The following is a 14,302-nucleotide window of genomic DNA, read 5'->3' as shown; positions in this document are numbered from 1 at the left end:
AGGTAAAATACTCATTACTAGTGATAAGCTATGTGCATGAAGAGTTCACAAGTCTCAACCTGAGTTCTAAAATTGACAACGCATCAGGCCTCTTGGATAATCAATGGCCGTGGGCAAAAATTGTTTTCTTATTTCATGTGTATCTCCTTGTTGTGCACCTTTTCAGTAAATGTTTAATTTATGATGTGAAGCCGTTACATGGCCAAAGAATAGCGGGCATTAAACAAAGACGTGACCTACTCCCCTACTAACCTTTTGCAAGTAAACATAATAAATATTTTGACACCAGTCAGCCCAACATTAAAACCACTAACATGTGATGTGAATAACAAGCGCCTAGAGGCAATTGTATAGTTATGGCGCTATACAAATAAAATTGAAGTGAAATTGAATTGAATAACATTGATTATCTTGATACAATGGCACATGTGAAGGGGTGGGATATATTATGCAGCTGGTGAACAGTCAAGTTGATGTGGTGGAATCAGGAAAAATATGCAAGCGTAAGGGTATATGATTGAGTTTGACAAGGGCCAAATTGTGATGACTAGACGACTCGGTCAGAGTCTGGGTTCTATTATATCAGACAGGGTTATTTATATCACGGATGGCCGGCCCTGTACCTGGGAAAAAGATGGCAGCAGGATTCACTATGGGAAGAAGGCAAACTGGACGAGCAAGTGTGATGTTCTGCTGAGAAACCTTGGGTCCTGGCCTTCATGTGGCTATTGCTTGGACACGTGCCACCTACCTAAACCTCGTTGCAGGCCGTGTACACCCCTCATAGCAACAGTATTCCCTGATGACAGTGGCCTCTTTCAGCAGGATAAGGCGCCCTGTCACACTACACAAAATGTTCAGTAATGATTTGAGAGTTGAAGGTGTTGGACTTTCCATTTCTATCAAGTCTATTAAAATAAACTTGAAACTTAAATCTTTCTATCCATCTATCTTTTTCTCTCTCTCTCTCTTTCTATCTATCTATCTTTTTATGTATCTATAATTTTTACTAGGCCTATGAGTAAAGAGTTAAGGCAGATTTAATAATAGTCTATCAATGAAGGGCTAGATGAATCTAAACATATTGACATGTCGGAGCGTAACTATTAGCCTATGGCTTCAGCTTTATGAGTGCTCCACAAGAAAAAGCTGACAGATAGGCTAACGTTTTTGATATCCAATTCAGTTGAGGCATGAAGGAAAGAAACCAAACTGCATTTTGTGAAAAATCAGGTGGAACGGGAACGTGCGGGGACAAAAATATCCTGCAAAAAGGGCACTTATCGAGTCAAGGGTCAGGTGCTTGAGGAGCACTTGGGTTTTTTCCGCATGCAGGTGCCGTGCCAGTTTCTTTTTTTCTAAAACTTTGAGATCAACTCATAAACTGTTTATGATGCATATCATATCATAAGCTGTTTATGATGCATATCATTAGACTGCCCACATTTCACCAAATAAATAATACTCTCAACTCCAGCAGGCAACTCATGACTCCAAACTGAAGTACACCGACTCATTTTCCAAGGAGATCAGCAGCATGAAGACTTTGACATTCATTTTACTCCTCTCTCTGGGTCTCGCATGTGCTTCAGGTAAAAAGACAACATCTGCACTTTTCAGCACTTTTCACATTTCAGCATTTGTAAATAAACACTAATCATTGTAATATACTATGATATAGTACAGAATTATAATATGACAATGATAATATAGTATGTTCTCATCTCTACCACTGGTTGTATTATACCATGTTGCCTAGGCTACATATAAATTCCAAACACAGAATAGGGAAATTCTATGATTACATCTCTCTACAATACTGACTCTGATTCTAGTGACGTGTGTTTTCATCTGAACTGTGGTTATAATTCCAGGGTACTATTCGGCGTCACTCGCTAAGCGGTTTAGCGAGCTAAACTCCAGGCTAAAAAAAGACAACACCACTTTAGCGGATTCGGCGAAGCAACTTTTGCTCAATTTCCATGGTAATTAATCGCTTAGCCTTAGCCTGCTCCAGGGCAGGCTAAGCAAAGTTTAGCTGGCTAAACTTGCCATACCCACGCCAAAAGGAGGGATCCCATTGACAAGGAGTCAGTTTGATTAGCGTAGGAAGAGTTCTTTGCGATCGCCAAGAAGATCCATTTTTCCATAATGATGAGTTCTTGTATGAGCGCTACCGATCCACCCGACAAGGAATAATTAATTTAGAAGACCTTCTCGAGTCATTTATTTCATAGGCTACACCACCGTCATCACTTTCTTGCCAGTGGTAGCCTTCATTTTTGTAATGTCGGCGATGCGGAGAACAAAGCACTCATAATTATATGACAGTGGTAGATAGTACAGTTGAGACATACAGTTGATAAACCCGAAATAACTTTCATGTAAACGTTAGTATTCATGTGCAAACTAAAAATCACGTCTCAGGCTGCCTGAGACGTGATTTTTAGTTTGCACATGAATACTAACGTTTTCTTTGATCCCAGGAAATTTGAGCACATAACCCAAATAGATATTGGCTAAAGTTGTTTTACCTACTTTAACTTACATCATTGCAAACGTTTAGTTTTGGAAACGTGTCTAGTGTTTGTGCGGTAGTGAATGGTGGTGGAGGTGGGTGCATGATAAGAAGAGAGAAATAGACACAATTTCTTTTCATTGCTTAAATGTATTGAATCTCTTATTAATACATTCACATGTAGTCATTTAGCAGACGGTTTTATTCAAAGCGATTTAAAACTACAATTCTTACGAGGGTGAGGGAAGTCGAACTAGTGATCTATAGCGTGCAAGCCAGACGCTTAACCCGCTGCACCATAGTACCATATCGTGTAGGGAGAAGATGTCACGTATTATACCTCTTATAGACAGTTTCTTTTATTGCTGTGGTAGCCACGGGAGTGTTGAATTTTGACATGATTATGGTCTTGAATTCTTCATAACGCGTTCATGATCATATCCTGCGTTATCGGAGAAAAAAAAATAGTCTTTTTCTTTGAGTTTAGACCATTATACCTTTCAAAAAAATCATGGTTTTGGGGATCGACCTTTCTTGCCTTTTGAAGCAAGACGTGCACGCGCAATTTAGCTGACGAGATAAATTAACTTGAGGTTAAAATAAATTAGCGCCCGTCGCCAGACCGGTTTGGCCTGTTCTCATTTAGCGAGCTAGTTAATCTCCTGTTGCGAGCTAAATTAATTATCTTAGCTTCAGTCGTACGCCGAACAGGGCCCAGAGCTCATTATCCCTTCAGAGAACAGGACTGATGATTCTCCCCATGTTCAGGGTAAAAAAATATTTATTTCCCTCTGCTTCCTAACCCTGTTATCAGTAAGATCCTTGTTTCATCACAAAAAGATGCATTTTCTAGATTTTTCTTGTGTGTAGTGTATAATATCTATGATGGTGAGAAGTTGCACAAATTCCAGTTTGGGCTATAGGTTAAAAAAGGCACCAGCACCAGGTAGCTGATGGTAGCCAATGTGATATGTAAAGTTTTCTGTTTCTCACAGAAAGATTAAAAATACAAGCCAGCCATTTCAGCTTTTCAATTTTTGGAACCCTAGTTTACTCACGAAATCCCAAATGTCCTGCGGGTTGGCAACAATATGATCAACGCTGCTTCAGGTTTATCGACACTCCAAGGACATGGGCAGAGGCAGAGGTTGGTTCACAATAAACAAACAGTTAGTCAAATGCATGCAACTGTTTCATTTGGGAACAAATACAAAAAATAATTGAGCAAATATATTGTAACTTTTCTTATTTTCCTTTCTTCTATTATTTGTATTTCTTTCCCCCAGCGCTTTTGTTTACTGCAGGGAAGTAATCTGGCGTCTGTCCACAGTCTTTCATAATATTATTTCATTGAAGGACTAATAGTGTCAATCACTCATGGTACGCCGTTGACTTGGATTGGTGGTTCAGAGGCTGAGCAGGTCAGGCTAATTATTGTCCTCAATCAGTGACATTATCTTATTGGCTGCACACATGACTATTTACATCACTTGTCATACAGACGCCCTTCTAGACTAGGCTGGATTCACCAGCAGGTGGCGATAATGAGGAGGTCTGACTACTGGTTTCTCTCCTTCTGTGCAGGAAGGAATCTGGTTTTGGAGTGATGGATCCCGATTTGGATCATTCCTCCACTGGAGCCCAGGCCCAGGGGGGAGATCCCGGAGGGGACGGGGGGGACACGTCCCCCCCTCGCATAACGTTGTCCCCCCCCAACAAAATTGAAAAAAAAAAAAAAAATAGTAATATTGTCAGGTCACCGGAGTCGGGATGCGAACCCTGGTCGCTGGCGTGGTAACCTACGCTTAACCCAGTGTGCTTTTGATTCTACATTCGCGGAATTTAAACAAATAAAAGAGTAATAAATACGAGAATATGTCTACATTCATTGTTTCCATCAGGTCCGCTTCACCTGCTCTCTCTCATCTGCTCTCTCTCTCTCTAGGTGCGTTTCCATCCCATTACTTAATGCGCATTATCTTTATGCGAATATTTAATCCTGGTTGGAAACGCGTCCGTTTCGCATTAACTTCCCCAATGCGCATAGATATTCGATTCGCCAGAGGGAGGTGGATTAACTGGTTATTCGAATTTAGTTAATGCGCTTAACGTAGATGGAAACAGTTTATTCGAGCGATTCGCGTCTTTTGTGTATTTGTTTATGTTCGGAGTTGGACTGTAGACTACGTCCTGTTGCAGAGACAACCGTGCTGCTGTCTGCCCCGAATGTGATGTTCCTCTACTGCTTCTCAAACTGCCAGCTAATACACCACACCTCGTGCAGCATATGCACCTGCTGTTGTATAAACTATAGTATAGGCCTATCTATGTTTGCGGTGTGTTGTTTCCCCTGAACATCATCATCATTACCTAGTTTATTGTAGGCTAACTGATTAACTTGATTTACGTGCAAACTACGTGGACATGTTATCTCCCCACACGTAGCCTACTTTTTTGTTGTTGTTGTAAATTATAGTTTTTTTGTTTTGTGATCATTGATTTTATTCTATCTAACACCTGCGGACCTGGTGTGCGCGGTTGTTTCGGTTCGCAATCTCTTGCACCTCGCCCAGGTATGGTAACTTAATATATTTCTTTGTACTCGGATGGCAAAGCATACTGCATATAAACATCTTTGTACAGTGGTACGTTTCGCCCACAACACGGTATTCCGCGCATGTTGCAAGTTTGTAAAATGCGCTCGTCGGTGGGGACAGGCTTTCGGCAGCAAATACTTTCAGGCAACACAGCAGGGCCTATCCGTTGCACAATTCTTGAAATCCTGACCTGGTCAGCCTGAAGTTTTCGACCCACAGCTGGGCAGTGAAGTGGGCCTTCACCAAATTTAAAGAATCACTAGCTATGAATTCGCTGCTATGTGAGTTTGTAAAACATGTTAAAACCGTCTACGCCTTCTCCTTCTAGCAATTATATTCAAAACAACTCAAATGCTACAGCATTAAAAGTCCCGACGGCAGAGAGGAGGGCGTCCATTCAAGCATGCACAAAACTCTTCCTCCAAATTAGACTAAAGACTCGGGTGAATGGAAACGGTCGCTGATGCGCATTTGTTTTATGCGAATCGTCCGTGAATGCGAATCGTTAATGCGAACGAGCTGAATGGAAACGCACCTTCTCTGACAGCCGGTCAGCCATTTCCCTACTTTCACTGGGTAAAGGCATTTCCCATGATGCTTTGCTCCGAGCATCATACATTCATTTATGAACAAAAAAACGAATTAAATCGCTGGCCAATTTATATTTTTGGTCATGAAAGTTATGTAAAGTCTGAATTATAAGATCAGTAGGCTGGATTAATGAAACTGAGTTCATTCCACCATAAGTGAGATGTTGTGAAACAAGAAGTGCTATTGGTTGGACCACCTTGTCTCATATCAATATCCTTCTTGGAGATTATCACGGGAACTTGACCTGATTTTATTAGTTTTAACTCAATGGACAGCTCATGGACTCCACACGGCTGTGCAGGGCACTAGAGACTTGCACTCTTAAGACGTTAATTTGCATGCAGCTGAATTCCTCCTTGAAGAGCGTTTGCGTTTGAACATTATTTGTCTGTAAGTAGATATTGTGTGTTAGGACATGTATTGCCGTTTAGAGAATTTAAAACTGACACTTTGTCACTGTTATTAGAGAATTCGGTATTTAGCAGCTAAGTTATGCTAGCTCTCGTGACAGCAATTTTTTTCATGTCCCCCCCCCCTGAATTACTCTCTGAAATGTTCCCATGTATTGTCCCCCTCTGCAATTAAATGGGATCTCCGCCCCTGCCCAGGCCAACCTTCAAATGGTGCTGATCGCTGTCTGCAGATGAACTATGAAGGTGAATTACATTAAGTTGCTCATATCAGCCCAATATTTCTGTTAAGTACTGTGTAAAAAATCACTGTGTGATGTGGTGTTCTGGTTTATTTTATGCCCTCTCTGAAGATCTGCGTTGGAACGATGTGCCCTGTACACCAACATATCCATCCATTTGTGCAAGAAGAGTCATTTCAGTTTTATATTTTCACTTGTTGCCATGGCAGTTGGGGTTTTCGGCCAGCAGCAATTTATTGACAATCCATCCCAAATATTTTGACATCTTTGAATTGACATTTTACATTTTTTTTTTCAATCAGAGATTTTATTTTCAATCAGAGGTTTTTTTTTACAGTCTTTGATTGATTCCCATTTATTTCTTTATTTTATTTTATTTGGTTGAATAATTTGTTGTAGTACCCTTTATTTTCCTTCAAAGTCTGTGTGTTATGGTTATTATATCTGTTTTAGTAATCTGTATAATTTCCCATCATGTTAAAAATGTGCTATGTCAATAAAATGATGAACATGTTTATCATAAACGTGTCCGGATCTGTGCCTTCTGTAGCTTGCAGTGATGTCAGGTCATTAAAAGAGTCTCAGAGGTGGGCATGGCCATGTCCCAGGGGTCCTCCAGCTGAAGTAGTGAGGCAGAGAGGTCATGAGACAGAAAACTGGCACAAGCTTCAAATACCCTGTTGAGGGCCGTTCCCTCAGTTATAGTGCAATATCCACTTAGTTAAAACATAGACAAAGACCAATTATAAAATGTAAAAGGCTTAGAAAGGAGAAAACAAAAAGAAACACATCTCTAATACATAAAGACCAGCAGCAGGCATAAAACAATGTTTCTGTGCACCACTTGATACCCAGATCCAGTCGCCATGCCACAGCTGACCAAGGCAGCACCAACGGCGTCCTCCAGACAATTTATGTTAAAAACATCAACTGACAAATAATAGCTTTGGATATTACATTATTTTTAACACAGATTTCACTCCATAGCAGTGTTGAGAGTAGCTTCAGAGGACGGTAAAATTAATTTGCACCAAATTGAATTCAAATTAAATTATTACTTCATCAAATATCCGTCTGAATAAGTTATTTGAATCAGAATGCTTCAGTGAGTTAAACCTGTGGCAGGGCAAATGCTCATCACTAGTGATAAGCTATGTGCATAAAAAGCTCAAGTCTTAACCTAAGCTCTCACATTTGACAACGCTTTAATCCTCTTGGTTAATCATTTCAAAAATAATCATTGGCCGAAGGCACGTCTTTTGGTAAATCGCCAAAAAGTGTTTCCTTATTTCATGTGTATTTCCTTGTTGTGTACCTTATCAGTACATGTTTACTATATGATGTGATGTTATATGATGTGACATGGCCAAAAAGGAATCGCGGGTGTTACAAAAAGAAGTCACAAGACAGAACCTACCAACATTTTGCAAGTAAACATAATGATTTTTTACAACAAATCAGCCCAACATTAAACTACTGACACGTGATTGATTATTGATTATATTGGTATAATGGCACATGTGAAGGAAACATTTTAAGTGGGGCAGTGCCCTTGCGCCCACTATTGACGCACCGCTACTGATGGCACATGTGAAGGGGTGGGATATATTATGCAGCAAGTGAACAGTCAGTTCTTGGAGTTGGTGTGTTTCAACCAGGAAAAATATGCAAGGGTAAGGGTATGAGTGACTTTGAAAAGGGTCCAAATGTGATGGCTAGATAACTGGTTCAAAATCAGTTTTTTTCTATCAGACAGGGTTATTCATATCACGGATGGCCGACCCTGTACCTGGGAAAGGGAGGCAGCAGCAGTGGTGTAGTGGTCCTTGGAGAAGTGGGTAAACTCTTATTTATTTTTAAGCAGCCCATACAGCACAGGATAAACACCCTGTTTTGAGAAGTGGGTATACTCAATGCTGACTGAAAAATACAGTATACCCTGGACTACACCACTGGGCAGCAGGATGCACTATGGGAAGAAGGCAAACTGGCCGAGACAGTGTAATGTTCTGCTGAGAAACCTTGGGTCCTGGTCTTCATGTGGCTGTTGCTTGGACACGTGCCACCTACCTAAACATTGTTGCAGACCGTGTACACCCCTCATGGCAACGGTGTTCCCTGATGACAGAGGCCTCTTTCAGCAGGATAAGGGTCCCTGTCACACCAAACACAATTGTTCACTAATGATTTGAGAGTTGAAGGTGTTGGATTTTCTATTTCTTTGAAGTCAATAAACTTGAAACTTAAATCTGTCTATCTATCTATCTATCTATCTATAATTTGTTCTGTCTCTCTCTTTCTCTTTCTGTCTATCTATCATTTTAAGTAGGCCTATGAGTTATAGGTTAAGGCACCCTTTAATAATAGTCTATACTATATGAAGGTGTGGATCAAGCTGAACATCTCCTTGACATGTCAGAGCATAACTATTAGCCTATGGTTACAGCTTCATGAGAGCTCCACAAAAAAAGAGCTGACAGATAGGCTAACGTTTTTGATACCCAATTCAGATGAGGCATGAAGGAAAGAAACAGAACCGCACTGGGTGAAAAGTCAGATGGAAGGGGGAGGTGCGGGGACACAAATATCCTGCAAAAAGGGCACTCAATCAAGTCAGACGTCAGGTGCTTGAGCAGCATGTGGGGTTTTTCCCCAACTTTGAGATCAATTCACAAGCTGTTTATGATGCATATCATAAGACTGCCCACCTTGCACCATATAAATAATGCTCTCAACTCCAGCATGACTCAAAAAAAAAGTACGTCGACTCATTTTCCAAGGAGGCCGGAACCATGAAGACTATGACATTCATTTTACTCCTCTCTCTGGGTCTCGTACGTGCTTCAGGTAAAAAAAAAAAACATCTGCACTTCTCTGCACTTTTCACATTTCAGCATTTAAATGAGCACTCATCATTGTTATAGACCATAATATAGTATAGTATGACAATATGACACTGATAATATAGTATTTTCTCATCTCTACCACTGGTTGTAATATACCATGTTGCCTAGGCACAATAAATTCCAACCACAGAATAGGGGAATTCTAGCTCAGAGCTCATTATCCCTTCAGAGAACAGGACTGATGATTCTCCCCATGTTCAGGGTAAAAAAATATTTCTTTTTCTCTGCTTCCTAACCCTGTTGTCAGTCAGATCCTTGTTTCATCGCAAGAGGATGCATTTTTTCTTTCTGTTTGTCATATAATATCTATGAGCAGTTGCACAAATTCCAGTTGGGGCTGTAGGTTAAAAAAAACAGGCCCCAGCACCAGGTAGTCGATGGTAGCCAATGTGATATGTAACATTTTCTGTTTTTCAGAGAAAACATTACAAATACAGGCTAGCCATTTCAGCTTTTCAATTTTTTAACCCTAGTTTACTCACCAAACTCCACATGTCCTGAGGGTTGGCACCAATATGATGAACGCTGCTTCAGGTTTATAAAAACTGCAAAGACATGGGCAGAGGCAGAGGTTGGTTCACAATAAACAAACAGTTAGTCAAATGCATGCACCTGTTTCATTTGTGAAAAAATAGTAAAAATAAGTGAGCAAGTATGTTCAATTTATATAACTTTTTCTAATGTTCCCTTCTTCTTTTATTCTTTATTTATTTCCCCCAGCGCTTCTGTTTATTGCAGGGAGGTAATCTGGCGTCTGTGCACAGTCTGAACTTGGATTGGTGGTTCAGACGCCCAGCAGGTCAGACTAATTCTTGTCCTCAATCAGTGACAATAGAAAGGCTTAAAAAGGAGAAAAGAAGAAAGGCATCTTTATTACATGAAGACCAGTGGCAGGCATAAAACAATGTTCCTGTGCACCACTTGATACACAGATCCAGTCACCATGCCACTGCTGACCAAGGCAGCACCAAGGAAGTCCTCCCGACAATTTTTGTCGATAACATCAACTGACAAATATTAACTTTGGATTTCACATTATTTTACGACACAAATTTGACTTCATAGCAGTGTGGAGAGCAGTTTCAGAGGGCAGTAAAGTGAATTTACACAAAAGGAATTTCAAATTCAACTATTAATTAATCGAGTCTATAAGTTATTTGAATCAGAATGGTTCAAAGGTGTTAAACCTGGGGCAGGGCAAATGCTCATCACTAGTGAGAAGCTATGAGCATGAAGAGCTCATTTTTTGCTTATTTCATGTGTATTTCCTTGTTGTGTAAGTAAGTAAATCAGTAAATGTTTATTATATGATGTGAAGCCGTTACATGGCCAAAGAATAGCGGGCATTAAACAAAGACGTGACCTACTCCCCTACTAACCTTTTGCAAGTAAACATAATAAATATTTTGACACCAGTCAGCCCAACATTTAAACCACTAACACGTGATGTGAATAACATTGATTATCTTGATACAATGGCACATGTGATGGGGGGGGATATATTATGCAGCAGGTGAACAGTCAGTTCTTGAAGTTGATGTAATGGAATCAGGAAAAATATGCAAGCGTAAGGGTATGATTGATTTTTACAAGGGCCAAATTGTGATGACTAGACGACTGGGTCAGAGTCTGGGTTCTATTATATCAGACAGGGTTATTTATAGCACAGATGGCCGGCCCTGTACCTGGGAAAAAGATGGCAGCAGGATTCACTATGGGAAGAAGGCAAGCTGGACGAGCAAGTGTGATGTTCTGCTGAGAAACCTTGGGTCCTGGTCTTAATGTGGCTGTTGCTTGGACACGTGCCACCTACCTAAACATTGTTGCAGTCCGTGTACACCCCTCATGGCAACAGTGTTCCCTGATGACAGTGGCCTCTTTCAGCAGGATAAGGTGCCCTGTCACAATGCAGAAAACGTTCAGTAATGATTTGAGAGTTGAAGGTGTTGGACTTTCCATTTCTATCAAGTCTATGACAATAAACTTGAAACTTAAATCTGTCTATCTATCTGTTTTTTTTTCTCTCTCTCTCTCTCTTTCTATATATTTATATATCTATAATTTTAAGTAGGCCTATGTGTTAAAGGTTAAGGCAAATTCAATAATAGTCTATCAATGAAGGGCTAGATGAAGCTGAACATATTGACATGTCAGAGCTTAACTATTGGCCTATGCTATGGCTTCAGCTTTATGAGTGCTCCACAAGAAAAAGCTGACAGATAGGCTAACGTTTTTGACATCCAATTCAGGTGAGGCATGAAGGAAAGAAACTAAACCCATTTTGTGAAAAATCAGGTCAGAGGTCAGAGGGCAGGTGCTTGAGCAGCATGTGCCAGGTCCTTGTTTATTAAAACTTTGAGATAACATTATCAATTCCCAAGCTGTTTATGATGCATATCATTAGACTGCCCACCTTTCACCATATAAATAATGCTCTCAACTAGAACAGGCAATTCATGACTCCAAACTAAAGTTCACCGACTCATTTTCCAAGGAAACCGGCACCATGAAGACTATGACATTCATTTTACTCCTCTCTCTAGGTCTCGTAAGTGCTTCAGGTAAAAAAACATCTGCACTTCTCAGCACTTTTCACATTTCAGCATTTGTACATGAGGACTAATCATTGTAATAGACTATACAAAAGTATAGTATGATAATATGACAATGACAATATAGTATTTTCTCATCTCTCCCACTGATTGTATTAAACCATGTTGCCTAGGCTACATATAAATTCCAAACACAGAATAGGGAATTTCTATGATTACTATTCTCTCCAATACTGACTCTTTCTAGTGATGTCTAGGTGTTTTAACCTGAACTGTTGTTGTAATTCCAGAGCTAATTATGCCTTCAAAGAACAGGACTGATGATTCTCCCAATGTTCAGGGTAAAAAAAACTATTTCTTTCTCTCTGCTTCCAACCCCCATTGTCAGTAAGATCCTCGTTGTATCGAAAAAGGATGCATTGTTTTATTTTTCTTGTGTGTTGTGAATATCTTTGATTGTGAGTAGTTGCACAAATTCCAGTTTGGCCTGTAGGTTAAAAAAAGGCCCCAACACAAGGTAACCGATGGTAGCCAATGTGATATGTACATTTTTCTGTGTCTCACGGAAGATGAAAAATACAAGCCAGCCATTTCAGCTTTTCCATTTTTGAACCCTAGTTTACTCACAAAACTCCACATGTCCTGCGGGTTGGCAACAATACGATGAACGCTGCTTCAGGTTTATCGACACTGTAAGGACATGGGCAGAGGCAGAGGTTGATTCACAATAAACAAACAATTAGTCAAATGCATGTAACTGTTTCATTTGTGAACAAATAGTAAAAATAAGTGACCAAAAATGTTTCTTCTATTATTCTTTCTTTCTTTTCCCCCAGCGCTTCTGTTTACTGCAGGGAGGTTATCTGGCGTCTGTCCACAGTCTTTCAGAATATTATTTTATTCAAGGACTAATAGTGACACTTACTAATGTTCACCCGCAACATGAATTGGTGGTTCAGACGCCCAGCAGGTCAGGCTAATTCTTGTCCTCAATTAGTGTCATGATCTTATTGGCTCTGCACACATGACAAATCACATCACTTGTCATACAGATGCCCTTCTAGACGAGGCTAGATTCACCAGCAGGTGGTGATAATGAGGAGGTCTGATCTCTGGTTTCTCTTTCTCTGTGCAGGAAGGACTCTGGCTCTGGAGTGATGTATCCCGATTTGGATCATTCCTCCACTGGAACACGGGCGAACCCAATAACAGAGATGGTGCTGAACACTGTCTACATATGAACTTTGGAGGTGAATTACAATAAGGCTCAAATCAGCCCATTATTTCTGTGAAGTACTGCGTAAAAATTCACTTTGTGATGTGGTGTTTTGCTTTATTTTATGCCCTCTCTGAAGGAGATCTGCGTTGGAACGATCAGTACTGTTCATATACATATCCATCGGTCTGTGCAAGAAGAGTAATTTCAGTTTAACATTTTCACTGGTTGCCATGGCAGTTGTGGTATCCGGCCAGCATCAATTTATTGACCATTTATCTCAAATATTTTTAAATCTTTGAATTTTGATTTTACTTTGTGTTAAATCAGAGATTTTATTTATTTATCAGTATCCCTTGATGTTTTATGTTATTGTTGCAGTCTTTGATTGTTTTCCCATTGATTTCCTTTAGTGACTGAATTTGTTGTACTACCCTTTATTTTCTTTCAAAGTCTGTGTGCTATGGTATTCATTTTATTTTACTAATCTGTATATCATTTCCCATCATGTTAAAAATGTGCTATGTAAATAAAATGATGAACATGTTTATCATTAAACGTGTCTGGATCTGTGCATTCTGTGGCTTGCAGTGGTGTCAGGGCATTGAAAGAGTCTCAGAGGTGGGCTACTGCATGGCCATGTCTCAAGTGTCCTCCAGCTGAAGTAGTGAGGCAGTGAGGTCATTTGTGAGGACACAAAACTGGCACAAACCTGAAATACACCTGTTGAGGGCCGTTCCTTTACTTATAGTGCACACTTGTACTAAAGGATCCACAGGACAAAAGGATGTAAATGGACTTCCACAACATTGATACAGTCCCATGAAGGAAAATATATTCACATTTTTTATTGGCATTGTTTGTTTATTTCCATTTTTTATTTCTTCTTTGTAAAGGAAGCATAGATGTCCAGTATCACACACCTTTGATACAACGAAGAACAACCAAAATCAAACCGGTAACATTTTAACACAGCTGCACATACAAAATGACAAGGTGATCTATCCAACCAAATTCAAAATCTGAAACCAAATACAGATGTTTTTGTTTCCTGTGCACATCGGTTAGAAACATAAAGTGCAAGACATAAACAATGGGCTTTAAAAGGAGAAGAACAAGAAGAAACGCATCTTTAACACATAAAGACCAGTGGCAGGCATAAAACAATATTCCTGTGCACCACTTGATACACAGATCCAGTCACCATGCCACTGCTGACCAAGGCAGCACCAAGGACGTCCTCCAGACAATTTCTGAATGAAAATAATAA

General features: G+C 39.9%; 2 pseudogenes across 2 annotated transcripts; both read left to right on the top strand.

Moving 5' to 3' along the window:
- The first annotated feature begins 1,470 nt into the window (after window positions 1–1,470).
- LOC308381190 (ladderlectin-like) lies at window positions 1,471–7,292 on the top strand (annotated as a pseudogene). Its single transcript has 7 exons — window positions 1,471–1,592; window positions 3,237–3,287; window positions 3,568–3,665; window positions 3,805–3,939; window positions 4,103–4,163; window positions 6,909–6,945; window positions 7,214–7,292. The product of its transcript is annotated as a ladderlectin-like (transcript).
- A 1,791-nt stretch (window positions 7,293–9,083) lies between these two features.
- LOC308381189 (ladderlectin-like) lies at window positions 9,084–13,080 on the top strand (annotated as a pseudogene). Its single transcript has 5 exons — window positions 9,084–9,205; window positions 9,416–9,466; window positions 12,435–12,532; window positions 12,653–12,786; window positions 12,952–13,080. The product of its transcript is annotated as a ladderlectin-like (transcript).
- The last annotated feature ends 1,222 nt before the right edge of the window (window positions 13,081–14,302 follow it).

The sequence above is a fragment of the Sprattus sprattus genome (assembly GCF_963457725.1).
Source record: "Sprattus sprattus genome assembly, chromosome: 20".
NCBI lineage: Eukaryota > Metazoa > Chordata > Actinopteri > Clupeiformes > Clupeidae > Sprattus > Sprattus sprattus.
The sequence above is the reverse complement of the archived record's forward strand: the minus strand, read 5'-3'. Positions and strand labels throughout refer to the sequence as shown.